We start from the raw sequence: 18,523 nt of genomic DNA, 5'->3' as shown, positions 1-18,523 counted from the left end.
AGGAAATAATCACAAAAATATACACACAACTAGGTCATTGAAGCCTAGGTCACAAACACACCAAATAAAACCACAAACAAAACCCAAAAGATAGGGCTCTTCAACAAATTGAACACAAGAGTAATATCACACTCAATATAGAATGAAAGATAATCACTAGTGAAGCACAAATAGAAACCTGTAAAATATATGGAATCAAAGTACACCCTTACTACTAAGGATAAAACTTTGAAGTTCTCCCACCCGACTCATGGAAAAAGGAAAGAAAAGTAAGCTTTATTGAAGACAAAACAAAAAGAAACAAAAACATTTCTTGTGTCTTTCAGGACAGGGTGATCTTGATGAAAAGAAGAAGTGAATTGATAATGGAACAAGATGTGCATAATAACAACCATTAAGAAGCTTAAGCATGCAACCATAGCAAAAAGTATTGATTTTTTAGGGTCAAAGGTTGAAGGATTGGTTTTAAACGATTTCTCAGGATGACGACATGGATTTCCCTCCACGTGGATAGATAAAATGATGGTGAGATAACCGTTCTGTGGAGGGCCAAGAGTCAAAAATGGTCGCTCATCAATCTTACTGAAGGAAAAAGATTCATCTTGCATTCTGGGTCCTTTGCGGAGGCAACCAAGGCTGCTGTCATGGTTGGGGGACTTGCACAACATCATCCTAGAGCTTGTCAAGGAGACCCATGTCCACACAAGTAGCAGGACTCACACAGAGGAGAGGGGAGCAAAGTCGGGTCGATGACACGAAAGCCATAGTTGGCAGAAAATTGAACATCAGTTGCAAATAGCACTCCACCTCTCTTGAGACCATTCACACTCCTTCCATATTCTTTTGCAAGCATTTCGTTGGCTCTTCTTGATTCATGAGTTTGTCTAAAGTGGTCATATTAGAGAGGCTCCGCAGTGCCAGCCACGGCTTCCTCGATTAATGCATCTCTGGTTCTTGGTGTTCAAGGAGAAGGTTGGGGAGTGTTTGCTGAGTGAAGAGGACGAGCCGTGAGAGGGACCATATGACATAGTAGATGTTGGTGCAATGAGTGCGATAGTTCTTGAAGTCATGGGAGACGTCTTTCAGAGCCTTCTCCATCTCCTCTCGCATTAGACCTTCGTTTCCTTGCACTTCTTAGATTGTCATGGCTCCTCTATCATGAGAATAATTAAGCATGAAACTTTGCAAAAAACAAAGTCCTTGAAGCCTTGGACCCTTTTCATGTACTTCAAAACCAATCTTTCTTGCAAGCTCCATAGCCACCTCTTTCCTGGCTAGTGCACCAAATGAAGAGCACCCTGCCACGACACAAATAGAGCCACGAACCGGCCAAGAGAGGCTGCAGCACACTTGTTGGCCACAAAAATCTACAAGAAACCTTCTTCTTCACCAAGAACCATTTCTCCAAAACAAACAAGAGGAAGGCACACAAGAAATTAGGAAATTCTTCCATCCTCACCCTCTTCCTCTTCCTCACTCTCCATTAGATTTGGCAATGAAGCACAAGATAAAGGAGCAGGAACCAGAAAGATGAGAGTTGTGCCAAAATGGGAGAGAGGAGGAAATGAAGCATGAGAGGAGAAGATAAAGGAAGAGAGAGGTTGTAACCACCACAACCTCTCAGCTCCTCAAATCACCCGACAAGCCTCTTCCTTTTCCTTTCTTGATATTATGAAAATTTGAATTGCATACATTTTGGCTAAAGTCTAAAGACCCTTTATTTTTGCATGAGACAAAAGGTGTTTGACTTTTCTTTTCCTTTGAACATTTTTTTAATGTGAGCCTTTTGGACTACACATTTTACATTTCTTCATATTTGCAATTTTGACAAGAAAGTACAAAAGAAAAGTGTCAATTTGCAAAGGATGTTTCCATGTTGAGCACATTTTGGTGCCTTTATTTGCACATATTTCCTGGTTATCACGCCTCCCACGTATCAGTGTGAAGTGTCGCTGCGAACAAATTTAAAGAAGAACCATGATCATCACTTAAAAAACCTTCATCTTCATCTTTGTCTTCGTTTCTTCATGTTTTTTTCTTCATCATCTTTGAATCGTCATTGGATCAAGAAAGAAAATAATCACAAAAATACACACACAACTATGTGGTTGAAGCCTAGGTCATAAACACACCAAATAAACCCAGAAACAAAACCTGAAAGATAGGGTTCTTCAACAAATTGAACAAAAGAGCAATATCACACTCAATATAGAATGAAAGATAACCACTAGTGAAGCACAAATAGAAACCCGCAAAAGATATGGAATCAAAGTACATCCTTACTACTAAGGGTAAAATATTGAAGTTCTCCCAATCGACTCATGGAAAAAGGAAAGAAAAGTAAGCTTTATTGAAAACAAAACAAAAAGAAACATAAAAATTTCTTGTGTCTTTTAGGACAGGGTGATCTTGATGAAAAGAAGAAGTGAATTGATAATGGAACAAGATGTGCATAAGAACAACTATTAAGAAGCTTAAACATGCAACCATAGCAAAAAGTATTGATTTTTTAAGGTCAAAGGTTGAAGGATTGGTTTTAAACTATTTCTTAGGACAATGAAATGGATTTCCCTCCACGTGCATGGATAAAATGATGGTGAGATAACCATTCTGTGGAGGGCGAAGAGTCAAAAATGGTCGCTCATCAATCTTATTGAAGGAAAAAGATTCATCTTGCATTCTGGGTCCTTTGCGGAGGCGGCCAAGGCCATTGTCATGGTTGGGGGACTCGCAACAACATCATCCGAGATCTTGTCAAGGAGACCCATTTTCACAGAAGTAGCAGGACTTGCACAGAGGAGAGGGGGCAGAGTCGGGTGGATGACACGAAAGCCATAGTTGGCGGAAAATCAATCAGTTGCAAATAGTACTCCACCTCTCTTGAGACCGTTCGCACTCCTTCCATAATCTTTTGGACGCATTTTGTTTATTCTTTTTGATTCATGAGTTTGTCTAAAGCGGTCAGATTAGAGAAGCTCCGTAGTGCCAACCCCACGGCTTCCTCGATTAATGCATCTCTGGCTTCTTGGTGTTCAAGGAGAAGGTTGGGGAGTGTCTGTTGAGTGGAGAGGATGAGCGGTGACAGGGACCGTATGACATAGTGTTTAAATTTATTTGTCATTGTTGTGAAAAATTTGAACACTATGAAGTGGATTATCAAGTTCCTTTACCACCCACAAACAACCAAAACCTTTGAATTGCACAACATCAAAGGAGAACTTGATTATGCTTTTGATTAGATGTGGTAAGAAGCAACTATTAATGACAAATCAGGTATGCCTATTTTATTACATCCTTTGTTGAAGATAAAAGGTTTGGTGCATAATTTGAATGTGACTATTTTGCATGATGATGGTAGTTCTCATGATTTTATTTCAAACATTTTGGTTAAGGGATGGTAGCTAGAAACCAATTCTTCATTGTACAAGGTTAAAATTTCATTTCAAGGAATTATATATATGGTGTAAATAAAATTAGGGGCTTAGAAATTTCTATGGAAAAATATTACAAAAATGTGATTTCTTGGTTGCACCTCTACAATCCTTAGACATTATTCTTGGTATGCCATTCATACATCAATTTAACCTTTATATTGATTATCATAGATATATAATAATGTTTGAATTCCAAGGCCAACTTATTTCTTTGATTAGTGATCCTAAGATTGAATTGTTTCCATTGATTAGTCATATACACACACTAAGCAAGCACTTAGAAAACAACATAAGGCATGCATGATTTTTTTGATTGAAATTGAAAAGTCATGCTCTTTAGCATTATCACCTAGATAGAAAATTTATTTCGATTCATATAAACATTGTTGTATAGATGATTATCCACTTAAGTGGCCACCTTCATGAGGGAAATCAAATCACAAAATTGAATTGTTTCCTAGTGTTACTCCACTATAAAAAGCTTCATATAAGCATAGCTCTTTACATTAAAAAGAAATTTAAAGACACGTGATTGAATTATTAGAAGAAATTTAATATGTCCTAGTTTTTCTCCTTTTCATACACTTGATTTACTAGTTGAAAAGAATAATAAAACTCATAGAATGTGCATTGATTATAAAGCTTTAAATAAAGTCATTAATGTTAAAGATCAATAGTTTCTAGAGTTGATGGTGTGCTTGATAAACTCAAAGGAGCTAATTTTTTCAGTAAAATAGCTCTTAAATTAGGATATCATCAAATTCACATGGATTTAGCTTATGTATTTAAGACTGCATTTAGGACACAGTTCGATTGGTATGAGTTAATCGCTTTGCCTTTGAGTCTAACTAATGCACCATTTACTTTTTTTTGGATGATGAATTGAAAATTTCTAGACTATTAAGGTTTTATCATTGTTTTCGTTGATGATATGCTTGTTTTTAGTAAATTGGAATAGAAGCATAAGAAACATCTTCGCATGGTATTTGATTTACTACACAAAAATAATTCGTATACTAACATTGATAAAAATTTATTTTTTCAATATCAAATTAAATATCTAAGATCTATAATTTATGCTAAGGGTATCACTATTGATCCTAAGAAAATTTAGGCTATTAAAGATTGGCCTAATCCTAAGAGTGTGCATGATGTTTGATCTTTCTTAGGCTTAGCTAGATTTTATAAGAAATTTGTTAGAAAACGTTTTCTCATTGCTTTGCCTTTGAATATTTGCTACATAAAGATATTGTTTTTCTTTGAGGCCCTAGTGAACAAATTTATTTTGACACTTTGAAATATCTTTTCATCTAGCATTTATTCTTCAGCTACCTAAAATTTACCAACCTTTCTTTCTAGTTTTCACTCATGCTAGTTGTTTAAGCATAGACATTGTTTTAGTACAGAATGACCATTCTATTGCCTATGAAAGTCATAAACTTAAATCTTTGGAAAAAAAAGTACGTACAATGAAGAGGTATGAGCTATAGTTTAGATATTTGGAAGCATTATTTAATGGGATTTGAAATCCTTATAAAGAGTGATCGACTAGCCAAAAAATTTTTACTAAATCAATCTCTAATTTCTAAGACACATTCAATGAGCTTTCTTTGTTCAAATATCTCACCCTAAGATTCAACATTAGCTAGATGCATTAAGGCATAGGTCACATGAAAGTATTGTATCACATCATTTACTTGAATTTGATAAAATAAAAAGTTTATACTTAAATCATATTTCCACTATAAAAATTCAAACATTTGATGCAATGATTCCTACCTATGTTACTAATGCATATTTCTCTTTTACTTGTTGATAAAAATTTCAGAATACTAACACCACTATGTTTGATAATTACTCTTATGTAAATGAATGTTTATATTATCAACACAAGCTATGTGCTATCATACCATTCAGACATGTTGGTATGAATGATGAATGAAATGCATCAACTAAATATATGGGATATAGAGGTATCCAATCTACCAAGGTGCATACAACAAGTATTTCCGTTAACTTGCTATGAAGCATGGCATAGCAAAGTTTGTCACTAAGTGTATTGTATACCAACAAATTAAGTGTCACAATGAGAAAACATATGGTTTGCTTATGACTTTGTCAATTTGTAATAGCCCATGGGAGCAAATCTTTATGGACTTTATCATTGGTCTATCTTCTGTATCTTTTCATCATGACATGATTTGGACCATTACTAATGGATTTAGTAAATAGGCTTATTTAGTTCCTTATAAAGAGCATCTATTTTCTCCCCAAGCTACTAAAATATTTATCAATACTATATTTTCACATCATGGTTTCCTAAGGCTATCCTACCTAACCGAGATGGTTGATTTCGCAATCATTTTTGGGTAGCTCTCTTTAAGAATCTAGGTTCTAAAATTAATTTCACTTTAGCTTTTCATCTTGAGAGTAATCGAAGTAAGAATAGTATGATTCTTGACCTTCTTAGATCTTATACAATTGAGACCTAGTAATTGGGACAACACCTTTCTATTCTTGAATTTACTTACAAAAATACCACAGGTTTTGCAATTGGCAGAGCTCCTATTGTAGTGTATGGAAAGAAATTTCCTATTCCTATGACCACTATTCCTAGTAATGTGCTAGTTGGTATCCCTTTAGCTATTGACCATAGATTTTTTAAAAAAGAAGTCATTGATGAGAAAATTAGGTAAGCTTAATTGAGGTACACAGTCCATGATAACAAAAGATACAAGGCTATTAAATTTCAAGAAAATGATTGAGTCTACTTAAGAATTGAATGAAGGAGGCTTTAATCCATTGAAAAGCATCAAAAAATTAAGTTAGGACCTAGACAGTATGGTCAATTTAGAATTCTTCACAATATTAATGAGAATATATTTGTTCCTTCTCAGTGGAAAATACATAATTGTTTTCATATGAGTTTGTTGAAACCATTCAAGGAAACACCTCAAGTTAGACCTATACTTAAAGATCCACCTTTGTTAGAAGCTAATATTAAAATTATAGTTCTTGAAGTAATACTTCACTATGACCATATAATTGCTAGAACATGTAATCAATATCATAGATATTTAGTCAAATATATAAATTATTTTGTACAAAAACTCTAATGGATATAGAAATTAGTGCCTACTTCGCAATATGACAATCTAATTAATGGCTACCACTCACAATCACATTAAACATCCCAAGGGCAAATATTCGCTGTAGTAGGCAATGTTTCCTATAAGATCCATAGAATTTTATAGTGCAAATCACCACAATAGGTAGCACTAGTATGCGGTGCAAACTTGCCACAGTAGGCAATACCTGCATGTGGTTGGTAACCCTTGCATATTTCTCTTTTAGTTATCAAGTTGGTTCAATTGCTTTGTAATCCCCATGATATGTTATGAAATCATCTATATCATGATATTTGATCAAAAATTATATTTATCATATTATTCTATCAAAATTTATTATTATGGATTTGTTTATTTTTCACATGATCTATGCCTTATCACATGAGGTGTGCATGTGTGACACTAGTCACACTATACTTGGTAGATCGATGGAAGGATACTATTGTGTATTGTATTATGGTGAGAAGATAATTAGATGGAGTAAGTAAAATTACTATTTTTGGAGTGCATAATTTTGTGCATAAAATTTATGTGCTCTACAACATGACAAAATATTATCAAAAGAATTATATTTTATATGCACCTATTAGTGTAAGGACTTTGTGTGTGCACATATGTAATCGATTTATTTTTTATATATTTATTAGAATAAAAAATACTATTTTTGTATAAATAGCAAAAAAGAGCGTATTTTGATTTATTTGCATAAAAGCAAGTCATGCAAAGTGAGGAAAAGCAAGAAACATAGAAATAATGCTCACCCATCCACGGGGGGAGATTGTATCCAATCTTCTGTCGTGTAAGTTCTTGGTGTTTTCGTCTCCAATGTTATTTTTTTTCTCTTATTTTATTCTCAAATAATGCTATATTATATGATAAAGGTAAGCAACACGATTAATGAGGGCAATGCAAGTCACCTCAAGATGTCCCACCTCAACTAGAGTCCTAATGGTTACTCTAGCCCACTGATTTCAGGTACACTAAAATACATTTGACTTATCTCTCTTGAGGTTCTCTTCAGAACCTTCTTCAAATCAATGGTTGGCTTCATATCAAAATGTATTTGTAACCTAACTGCTTGCCTTTTGGTTTAACATGATCCTGGTTCTTTCCTTTTGCTATACCTTTCATAAACTTCTTATAGGTAGAATCTTGAGAGGAGGTGAAGGCTGATTAGACGACTCATGCCTACCACTCCCCTTTGCTATCCTCTTTGGTACCCCTAGATTTTCAACATTCTACTTCCTCTTTTCCTCTAAAAAGAAATTGTAGAGAAAGAGTGGAGTGGAGACAAGGTGCTCAAGTTGAGAGCTACCTTATCACATGTTGCTCTACAATTATATATGGATATCTGTGGATATAAAGAAAATGAGAGAAAATAGGTGGAGTAGAGGGGGAGAGGAGAGAGAGTATGGATGACAATTTTTAGATGATTTGTCATACTTGTGCTATGTGGAAACTAAGATTTAGTATACATAGCGATAAAAAACATAGCTTTAAGCATCATATCTCTATCATTAAGAACTACCATCATGTTCAAAATATCAAAAAACATTGAAAGTATTTTTGGGTGTGCTTCAATCATTTCTAGTTAGTATGTCACGACCCATGTTATTTAGTATATTGATAATATTGAATGGCATGATTACACTTTTTAGTTCAAGTAGTCTAACTATAAAATCCAAATATAGTTTCTAATCTAATCACTTAGTGATAGCTTTATAATGTCACATGTCTTTGTTAATATGCAATCTACAAATGCATATGGATGTTCTTCTATAGACATGATCATAATACACTCGCCATATATTACATTATCGAGTCTTACAATTAATGTGAAATTGATAACGTATTATTTCTATGTGAAGTCTTGAATACATGTCATACTACTTGCTATTATGGACTTGAAGAAGATGTCAAAGGATGGGTCTACATTAGTTGATTGCTTTACTGGCCTTACAGGTGAGACATTGCACAACATTCCGCTTATTATCCTTCTATACATATTTCATAGGACTCTTGTGAAACTCATAGTTCATGAGAATAGCTTATTTTGATATCCTAACCTTCATTTTTACAAATTTGAGGTATCATTTATAGAATCTAGAGGAGTCACTATTGTGAAACATCAGCTGTGAGCAAATCAAAATGTGCTTGGCGTATATGGTATTTGTATGATGCTTGTCTTGTGGGCATGTAGAGTTATGTTTCATTAACATGCTTGTGGAGAATTGCATCAATTGACTTGCTAGAGGTGTAGCGATATTTGTGTGGGATAGTGCTCTTCAAAAATTTAGAGTCACGCCACAAGCTTGTAGTTAAGAAAGCCTATAAAGAGGTAAATATAACATATTAAAATAGAACCATGGTGTGGAGAGAATATGCCACACAACTTTGCCTAATTAAAATTTGAAAGGTTTTTCTAGAGCCCACATGTGGCTTGTTTATTAAAATTTTTACTATGTTGTCATAAAGCTGGCTATGAATAACATTTTCTAACTTGAATTGTCAAAATAAAGAATATATGAACCATTAATTGCAAGCCTATATTTGACAGAGAGCGATATGTGATTTGGAAACTAGTTTCAAAATTTCACATTGCATAAACATAGAATACCATTGAAGATTGGTGAGATAGATAGCGTATAAAAAATAAAGTTGTTGTGTCAAGAGGCCAACATCATAGCAACCCCATGATCTCTTTCACTAGACCTCTTTTTTGGCATAGAAGTATGCTAGCATAAAGAAACACAAGGAACAACCTAATTGAAGAAGATTGAGTACTTTCTAAATGTCTTGCCACACAAGGCCCTCTTTGTTATTGGGGCATACTTGTGACTTGGCTAGCTAGGTTAGTTACTATTTAAGAAACTCATATATCATGTTCTTCAAGCCACTAGCTAGGGAATTCCTTAGAAAATGGCTATGGCCATGGTGGCACCAAAAAGAGCAAAGCACTTGCCTCTTGGGTGTTTTTTTTTCCTCAATTTTGAATCTACGAACCTTGATTCCTGGTGGCATATACTTACAATTTCATGTGGCCTTAACTGAAGATATGGTGTACTTTCACATGGACTCTATAGCCCTTATGATGGCAAACCTCTCCTCTTCAAGGCAATCAATTTCCTCTATGAATAATATTATGATTTATATTTTATTCAAGCATTGTCTCACCTTTCATTTGGAGATCTTGTCATGATGGAGGAAGGTTATAACTTATAGGTCATTGTGTGATAGCTTGTTCAATTTGGAATTTGTGTAAAGTGGCATTGATAAAGAATACATCATACTAGAGTAGAAAGTGAGTATGAAAAGGAATGCAAGGTAGAAATGAGAAGTACAAAATTAGAAACCTGAGGTGCACCATATATACCCTACTAGCATGTACTATGCTATATGCACTTTGGTAAAGTACTAGAAGTGATTAAATAGTACCTCTCGATGATTTAGAGAGCAAGTAGAGGAAGAGACAAGTGATGACCATTGTTGAAATTCTCATCCTTAATTATAGATGAGAATTGACATCAAAAGTAATATATGTTTTCTTTTTTGCCATTAAGTTGCAAAAAAGTATAAAAAACTATGGAGATGTATTTGGAGCCTTTTTAAAACCACTAGTTGAAGAGTTAGAACACCCCTTTGTGAATGGGATTGATTTGATATTTAATTAACCTTTGAAAGAAATATTTGATCAACCCCCTACCACTTTAAGGTTTGTGTCATGTTGATGATGGCGATTGGAAATCACCTTACACAATGTAAAATAGGCCCTTTCAAGGATGGAGAACAATCATTTTGTATCAAGATAAACCTATTTCATCGCTAGATTGTAGCAACACATCATTTCAAGGGTGTTACATATATGACAATAATCGTTACTAGGCTAGATATCCACCGAAAAATAGAAGGATATCAGATATGGTAGAAGCTAAGAAAAAAGAGCTTTCAGTCGAGCTGAGAAAGATGTTACCTTAAAGAGAACATGTTTATCACAAGAGTCAATCTTATGGGGACTTTATGATCTATATGGCTTCAACTTGTCATGTGACTTGATGTACGATACAATGCATATGCTTAGCCTAAATGTATTCTGCAAGTATACATCCACTTTAGAGAGATGCGAGCTTAGAAATAGAAAGACAATAGACTCTTGTAGTTAGTTGATATTCAAACATGCTTCTCCCTCAGTCTGCTTGGGTGTTGGCCACATTCACTAATCAAGCACCATGATAGCTTCAGAGCTAAAGAGAATCATAAGTTTATACAATGGTGTCTCCCATATATTATTTGTGTCACTCAAAATATACAAAAGTACATGTATGACTTGGGTCTTCTAACGATTGACATTGTTCACTTTTTTAATAGCTCTACACGTGAAAATGGATAGTCTAATGAAAATATCCAAGTCCTTAGGAGATTATTACTCTCTTTGAGAGTTTGCAAGGAGAAACATTTGCACCAAACTCATCTTCTTTAGAGCATGTGTAGGTTAGTGCTATAATTACAATATGTTTCTATGCCATTAAATGAATATTTTGAACTATTGTAACTTAAGTTAGCTTTTATTTTTTCATTATAGAAATTGGAGAAATTTTAGATGATGTCATTAGATATGGTCTACATGAAATATTTTGGTGTTATGAGTTGGAAAGATATGTATCACAATATGTGAAGATATCCTCAAACAACTAAAATAATGAGGTTACATATGTCTTCTTCTACATAAGAAAAACTTTCAATTATGTGTTCCATGCAATGCATGTCAATAGTGATGGGGACTTAACTCATCAAAGAGCACTTGGAGATCTTCACAAAATTCTTAGGCCTCCATATGGATTTTCTTGTAATACATATTCATCAAATGAATGTGATCAATAGTTTGCTCAAGGCGTTTTAGAAGTATCTTTCATCATGAAGGCTAGGGAGATATGGACTCAATGTATGATACATCTTCAAAATAATGCACCCTACTATTTCACTTTAAAAGAAAATGGTATAGCAATAACACCTAAGAAAAGCGTATGTACAACTCTAACTTTAGAGGAGATTCAATATCTTCAAACCTTCATAGGGTTATTGGATGAATGACTGAGAACTTTAGAAGTGACAGAATATAAACAAGTATTTTACAAGGGAGAGGTGTATCGTAGCGAATATTATATGATTATCAAACATCGAGTAAGAATATTACTACATCATGGTTTTGTGGGATGTGTTCCCCCATGGGTAGAGGAAGGATAAATAATAGTAATAAGAGTTGTACAAACTTCTAGTGACTCAATAAATAGTAATTTTGCACATGCCATAGTACATAAGGTAGATCACATGCAAAAGAGTGTTCAAGTTCGATGGTTATATGCTTATGGTGGGAATGATAAAAAATCAAAGATAGATAAGGAGGATAATTGTCTTATGCAAGCGATTCATTTTTCAGTGTTCTAGAAATTGGATAGTAATAAAGATGAGAAGTGTGATCGTTAATTATGTGACAAAGCTATTACCACTCGCATGGCAAAGTAATTGATTGGATATTTTATATATCCATAATTTGTGAGTCATCCAAGTTTTTTATAGCAAGTAAGTATAAAATACGTTTGTACCTTGGATTTTGTTTTTATGTTGCATTACATAGATTCATTTGTCCTTGGAATCTCAAAGTTTTATAAATGAGTTGATGTTCTACTATTGACAAGATTTTAAATTTTTCATTGGGCATAATATGGGCCCCCAAATTCTTCAAAAACTTTAGCATTTCTATGAAGTTGTGATGAAGAAAGATCTAAAGGTAATGAGAAAAGTGAAGGCTATTCTCAATGAGAATGTTAATACAATATATTATGAAGATGGTTTCTCATCAGGATCCATGTTGAACTCTAAAGAGGAGAGTCGAAGCCTTGGAATTTTACAAAATAAAGAGACATGAGTGCTCACCACCCAATAGAGTAAAGGAGCAAAGTCTCTCAATTATAGTAAGGAGTACATCCTAATTTTATCTTTTAATATCATTATTTAATATCAAATACTACTAAACAAATTATATAATTTTCTCAATACTAATTGACATTATAGCTAATTTTTTAAAGCAATATAAGGAATATATGGACCCAAAAGGTTATCAAGAACAAGTGAATCATTTTTTCTTTTAACTAACATGTCATATTATAGTTTTAATTAAAGAGTTTATATGACAATCATTTTGTTTAGTACAACAAATTTAGGTTAAATATCAAGATAAGAATACACAATATTTAGATAAGGTAATATTTGAGACTAAAAAAGGTTTTTTTTTTCATACATTGGTAGCAATGCGTTGCTTTTTCGTACTGGTATAGGAAGGTGATGTTGATACTTTTTCTCTTCAATTGCCAACAAAAGCTTTTAATGATATACATGTAAACATCATTCTAAGATAAATATTATAGTACTTGTATCCTAAAAAAACTATTGATAATGAGTTCTTGAATTATTAGGATACATAATTAGATGTCTATATACATGAACCGCTTTCATGTGATAATAATGAAGTATTTATATTCTATATGTAGAGAATTAGCTTCATTTTTTCTTTTAATTGTCTTTTCTAGACATAATGATATTTATTAAGCATTTAATATTTAATATACTTGATTTACTTGTGTTGTGATCACTTAACTTTAGGAGAATAATGCATACACAATGTACCCAAATTTTGTACGGGAAAGCATATCAAAGAGTGAAATTAGCATAATAGATTTGAATGTAAGTATTTTTCCCTTCAAGTTTATATAAATGCATGCATTTTAAGGTGACATTATAAAGTAAAATAGTTAATACAATTAAGATGATAATTTGGTCACATAGATGAGGTTAACTAAAACATGGGGCATAATGCATTTTCATTTAATAATGATGTTACTACGTGTGGCCCATGGATGATGGGAGCATGAGTTACAAGAATATGCCAATGACCACATGAGGGGCACACATAATTGCTAATGTGGTGGCTCTTGGCTACTTTCAATAATTGCACTCTCTCCAATGATTCTGAGATAGAAAATCCTATAGTTAATCAATCATGTAAGCATGCTCTTATCCTAATAAAAGTGATGCCTATGTACACTTTTGCATTGAAATAAGATTGTTGCCATTCTCTACAACATGGATTGGAATATTCCCTGAGGTTCCACACTAACTAGAGAGTCGTTACTAGGCATGTCATTTGGAAATTCCTAGCCAAATAGTGCCAATATGCTTAGAATCTAGACTTTAAAAATTTCATACTATCATGGTGTGATTGTATATCTTTTTGTTAGGGTGGATGATATATAGCCACCCGAACCTTCTACAAACATAATAAGTTAAAAGAGAAATACGAAAATCTTGTTATTTCTCTTAGTCTCAATGCTATAGATGGAGATGAAGAAAACTTGCAAGCTAAAAGTGTAGAAGCCAATGCATGTGATGCACATATAGAACATGGGGATGAAGACATAGGATTCAATAGGTGGATGATGTTCCCATGGATAATACAGGAGTGCAAGATGATGCAAATCTATCTAATAATACTTTTTATGAAACTTAAAAATAAAACATTAGAAAAACAAATCATGGAGACTATAATTAAGTTATAGCCATTGTGGAACGAGCACAATGCCTCAATAATGCTACAAGAGAAGATGCTAGAAATTCCCTTTGGTGGTATTGGGGATCAAAAAAGTAATGAGAAGAGCACTTGTCTTATAAAGCTCATAGTATAGCTCCCTAGTACCATGGAGTGGGTGCAGTGCCTCATGCAAATTAAGGTCCCAAAAAGTTGGAACCCATTAAATTTTTTCTTTAGCAATCTTGGCATGCATCAAGTAGAACATTAGAGGAGATTATGAATGAGGGCATCCATAAATACACATCAACCTTAGATACTTTGTTCATTGAAGAAGGATAAATATTTGGGAAGTATGGTTTATTATGTATGTGAGGACAACCAATAAAAAAATGTTTTGCAACAAGATTTCAATCTTTATTGTGAGAAGTGTCCTCAATGTGAGACACCAAGGTGAGAGATAATTGTGTTTGACTATATATTAATAGGAAAGTAAATTGAGTTACTCACTAAAAGTAGATCATTTTATCATTAACTACTTGTTTGAGATGTGGCATAACAAAAATAGATGGTACTACAAGGGAATGAGAACATAGAGATGCCGGTTTGCGATGCAAAATAACAACATCACTATTTGCATCGTAAATAGCGTGGTTATTTGTGTCGCTAAATTAATTAGCAATGATAACTGCAACACTAACTACGACACTGATAGTGATACTTAGAAGTGTAAACTGTGATACTAATGGGGACACTAATTGTGATGCAAAGAGTGACGTCCATGTGAGAAAAAAAAGGGGCGAAAGCCCGAGCATGGCCTTTTTCACAAAAATTTTCAAGAGAGAGTGAAAGAGAGAGTGAGAGAGTTTATCATCTTCTTGAGAGAGAGAGAGAGAAGGAGAGGAAGAAAGAAAGAGAGAGAAGGAGAGCTCCTCTCCACCACTGCCAGTGTACACGAAGAAGAGGGACAAGTGTGCAAGGGAGAAAGAAGGGACGTTGTGAAGAGGAGGCAAAAAAGAATTCATCCTCGAGCCTTTGTGGTAGGTACATTGCCTCTTCTTGCTTTTTTTTATTTTCTTTCTTTTTTTTTTCTTCGTAATGAGATGCATTGAAAGAGAGACAGGAAGAGAGGAAAGGAGGGAGGAAGAAGAAGGAAGGAAGAGGAAGAGAGAACGAGAGAGGAAAAAGGAGGAAAGGTAAGAAAGAGAGAGAGAGGAAGAGAGGAATGAGATATGAAGGAAGAGAGAGGGAAGAAAGAGAGAGAGAGAGAGAGAAATGGGGAAAGGGTAACAAAGAAAGAGAGAAAGAAAGAAATTAGATACGAAGGGATGGAGAGAGGAAAATGAGTAAGAGAAACAAAGAGGGGGGAGAGAAACAAAGAGAGAGGCAACAAAGATAGAGAAAGAGAGGGAGGAGAGAAACAAAGAGAGAGGCAACAAAGAAAGAGAAAGAGAGGGGGGAGAGAAAGAGAAACGAAGAGTGAAGAGAGACGTGGAAGAAAAGGGTGGGTTAAGGAGAGTGAAAAGAAAAGAGAGGGAGGGAGGGGGAGAAAAAGGGATGGAGCTAGGGAGAAAAAGAGAGATAGAGAGAACAATAAATAGAGAGCAAGAGAGAGGGAGAGACAAAAAGGGAAACACCGAGAGAAATAGAGAGAATGTAATGATAGTAAAATAAAGGGAGACACAAAGAGAGGTGGGGAGATAGGGTATTGCAATGTCCTTGTTTTATAAGTTTTTTATTTTATATATTTCATTTTAATTGTAACAAGATGCATTGAGTGAGAGTGGAGAGGAAAATAGAGAGAAGAAGCGAGGAAAACAAAAAGAGAGAAGAAGTGAGAGTGGTAGGGAAGATGGGGGAGAAAAATAAACATTGAGAGAGACAGAGAGGGGAAGAGAGAAACAAAGAAGGATGAAGGGAGGCAAATTAAAAATGGAGGGAGGGAAACAAATAAAGGGAAAGGGAGAGAGAGAGGAGTAGATATTAAAATGGAGGAAGATCACTAGTGAGGGGAACAAAAATCTATTGTTTGCCGTAACATAGACTAAATGAAAAACGATGATGGTCATGATGCCCAAGATCGTGAGGTGTATCTTAATTACCATATTACGCATCCTTGCAATCAATACAAGTTGGATTTTAGATGAAAGTGTCCCTTGTCCATAGAACATACGATGCTTCGACGAGTTTCAATTGGAGATCATTGACCAGGGGATCTCAGACTTTGAGCGAATGGTAAGAAAAGTGTGTATCAATCATGCTTTACATTCGCAAAGTAATTGGATATCATATACAAAAATATTAGGCGTGCCCATGAAATTTATACAGAGAGGTGATGCTTCGTCCCAAGGAATGCACCTATTTTATGGCCCATTAGAAAGTTTGTGGGCATGCAACGGATGGATTGTGTGAGCTAGATACGCCTATTGGAGGGCATATCGTAGATGATACCCTCGATACCAGAGGAGACAATGGGCCTTTCGAACCTTCCTCCAATCTTGGAACTTGAGATAGAGGCAATGATCGATGCATTAATACCCATGGACGCCGAGTCATATGATCCATTGAGAGAAGAAGTGTCTATACCATTATATGATGGGTGCCGAGTATCTCGGCTAAAGATGTCGCTTGCGCTCCTAAGTGTGCAAGAAAAGTACGAGTGGAGCGATACGAGTGTGACTGTGTTATTCATATACATTATGTGCCCCGTCGATTTTCTTACTCTATTATAAAATAAAAAACATTTCTTATGCTCTTTAACGCATCTTCTGATTTTTTTAAAGATTGCTAAAGTATCATATATTACCACTTGGAAGCACGATGCCAGAGTCCTGTGATAATGCGCGATTGGTGTTACAAAAGCTTGGCATGGACTTTGATTCATGATTTTGTCTCAAGTGGTCATATTAGAGAGGCTCCACACTGCCAGCACAGCTTTCTTTAATGCATCTCTGGCTTCTTGGTGTTGAAGGAGAAGGTTGGGGAGTGTTTGCTGAGTGGAGAGGACGAGCGGCGAGAGGGACCGTATGAGATAGCAGATGTCAGTGCATTGAGTGCGATATTTCTTGACGTCATGGGAGACGTCTTTGAGAGCCTTCTCCATCTCCTCTCTCATTAGACCTTCGTTTCCTTGCACTTCTCAGATTGTCATGGCTCCTCTATCATGAGAATGATTAAGCATGAGACTTTGCAAAAAACAAAGCCACTGAAGCCTTGGACCCTTTCCATGTATTTCAAAGCCCATCTTTCTTGCAATCTCCATAGCCACCTCTTTTCCGGCCAGTGCACCAAATGAAGAGCACCCTGCCATGACACAAATCGAACCATGAACTGGCCAAGAGAGGCTGGAAGTACACTTGCTGGCCACAAAAACCTACAAGAAACCTTCTTCTTCACCAAGAACCATTTCTCCAAAACACACAAGAGGAAGGCACACAAGAAACTAGGAAATTCTTCCATCCTCACCCTCTTCCTCTTCCTCACTCTCCATTAGATTTGGCAATGAAGCACAAGAGAAAGGAGCAAGAACAAGAAAGATGAGAGTTGTGCAAAAATGGGAGAGAGGAGGAAATGAAGTGTGAGAGGAGAAGATAAAGGAAGAGAGAGGTTGTAACCGTCTCAACCTCCCACCTCCTCAAATCACACAACAAGCCTCTTCCTTTTCCTTTCTTGATATTATAGAAATTTGAATTGCATACATTTTGGCTAAGGTCTAAAGACCCTTTTATTTTTGCAGGACACAATAGGTGTTTGACCTTTCTTTTCCTTTCACCATTTTTTTAATGTGAGCCTTTTGGAGTACACATTTTACATTGCTTCATATTTGAAATTTTGACAAGAAAGTACAAAAGCAAAGTGTCAATTTGCAAAGGATGTTTCCATGTTGAGCACATTTTGGTGCCTTTATTTGCACATATTTCCTGGTTATCATTCCTCCCACGCTTAAGTGTGACGCGTCCACGCGAAAAGCTTTGAAGGAGATCCACGATCAACACTTAAGAAACCTTCATCTTCATCTTTGTCTTGGTTTCTTCATTTCTTTTCTTCATCATCTTTGAATTGTCATTGGATCGAAAAAGGAAATAATCACCAAAATACACACACAACTAGGTCATTGAAGCCTAGGTCACAAACACACCAAAAAAAACCACAAACAAAACCCAAAAGATAGGGCTCTTCAACAAATTGAACACAAGAGCAATATGACACTCAATATAGAATGAAGGATAATCACTAGTGAAGCACAAATAGAAACTTGTAAAATATATGGAATCAAAGTGCACCCTTACTACTAAGGATAAAACATTGAAGTTCTCCCACCCAACTCATGGAAAAAGAAAAGAAAAGTAAGCTTTATTGAAGACAAAACAAAAAGAAACAAC

Source organism: Lygodium microphyllum, chromosome 11, assembly GCF_053477565.2.
Source record: "Lygodium microphyllum isolate KBCC chromosome 11, Lygodium_microphyllum_v1.1.10, whole genome shotgun sequence".
Lineage (NCBI taxonomy): Eukaryota > Viridiplantae > Streptophyta > Polypodiopsida > Schizaeales > Lygodiaceae > Lygodium > Lygodium microphyllum.
The sequence above is the reverse complement of the archived record's forward strand: the minus strand, read 5'-3'. Positions refer to the sequence as shown.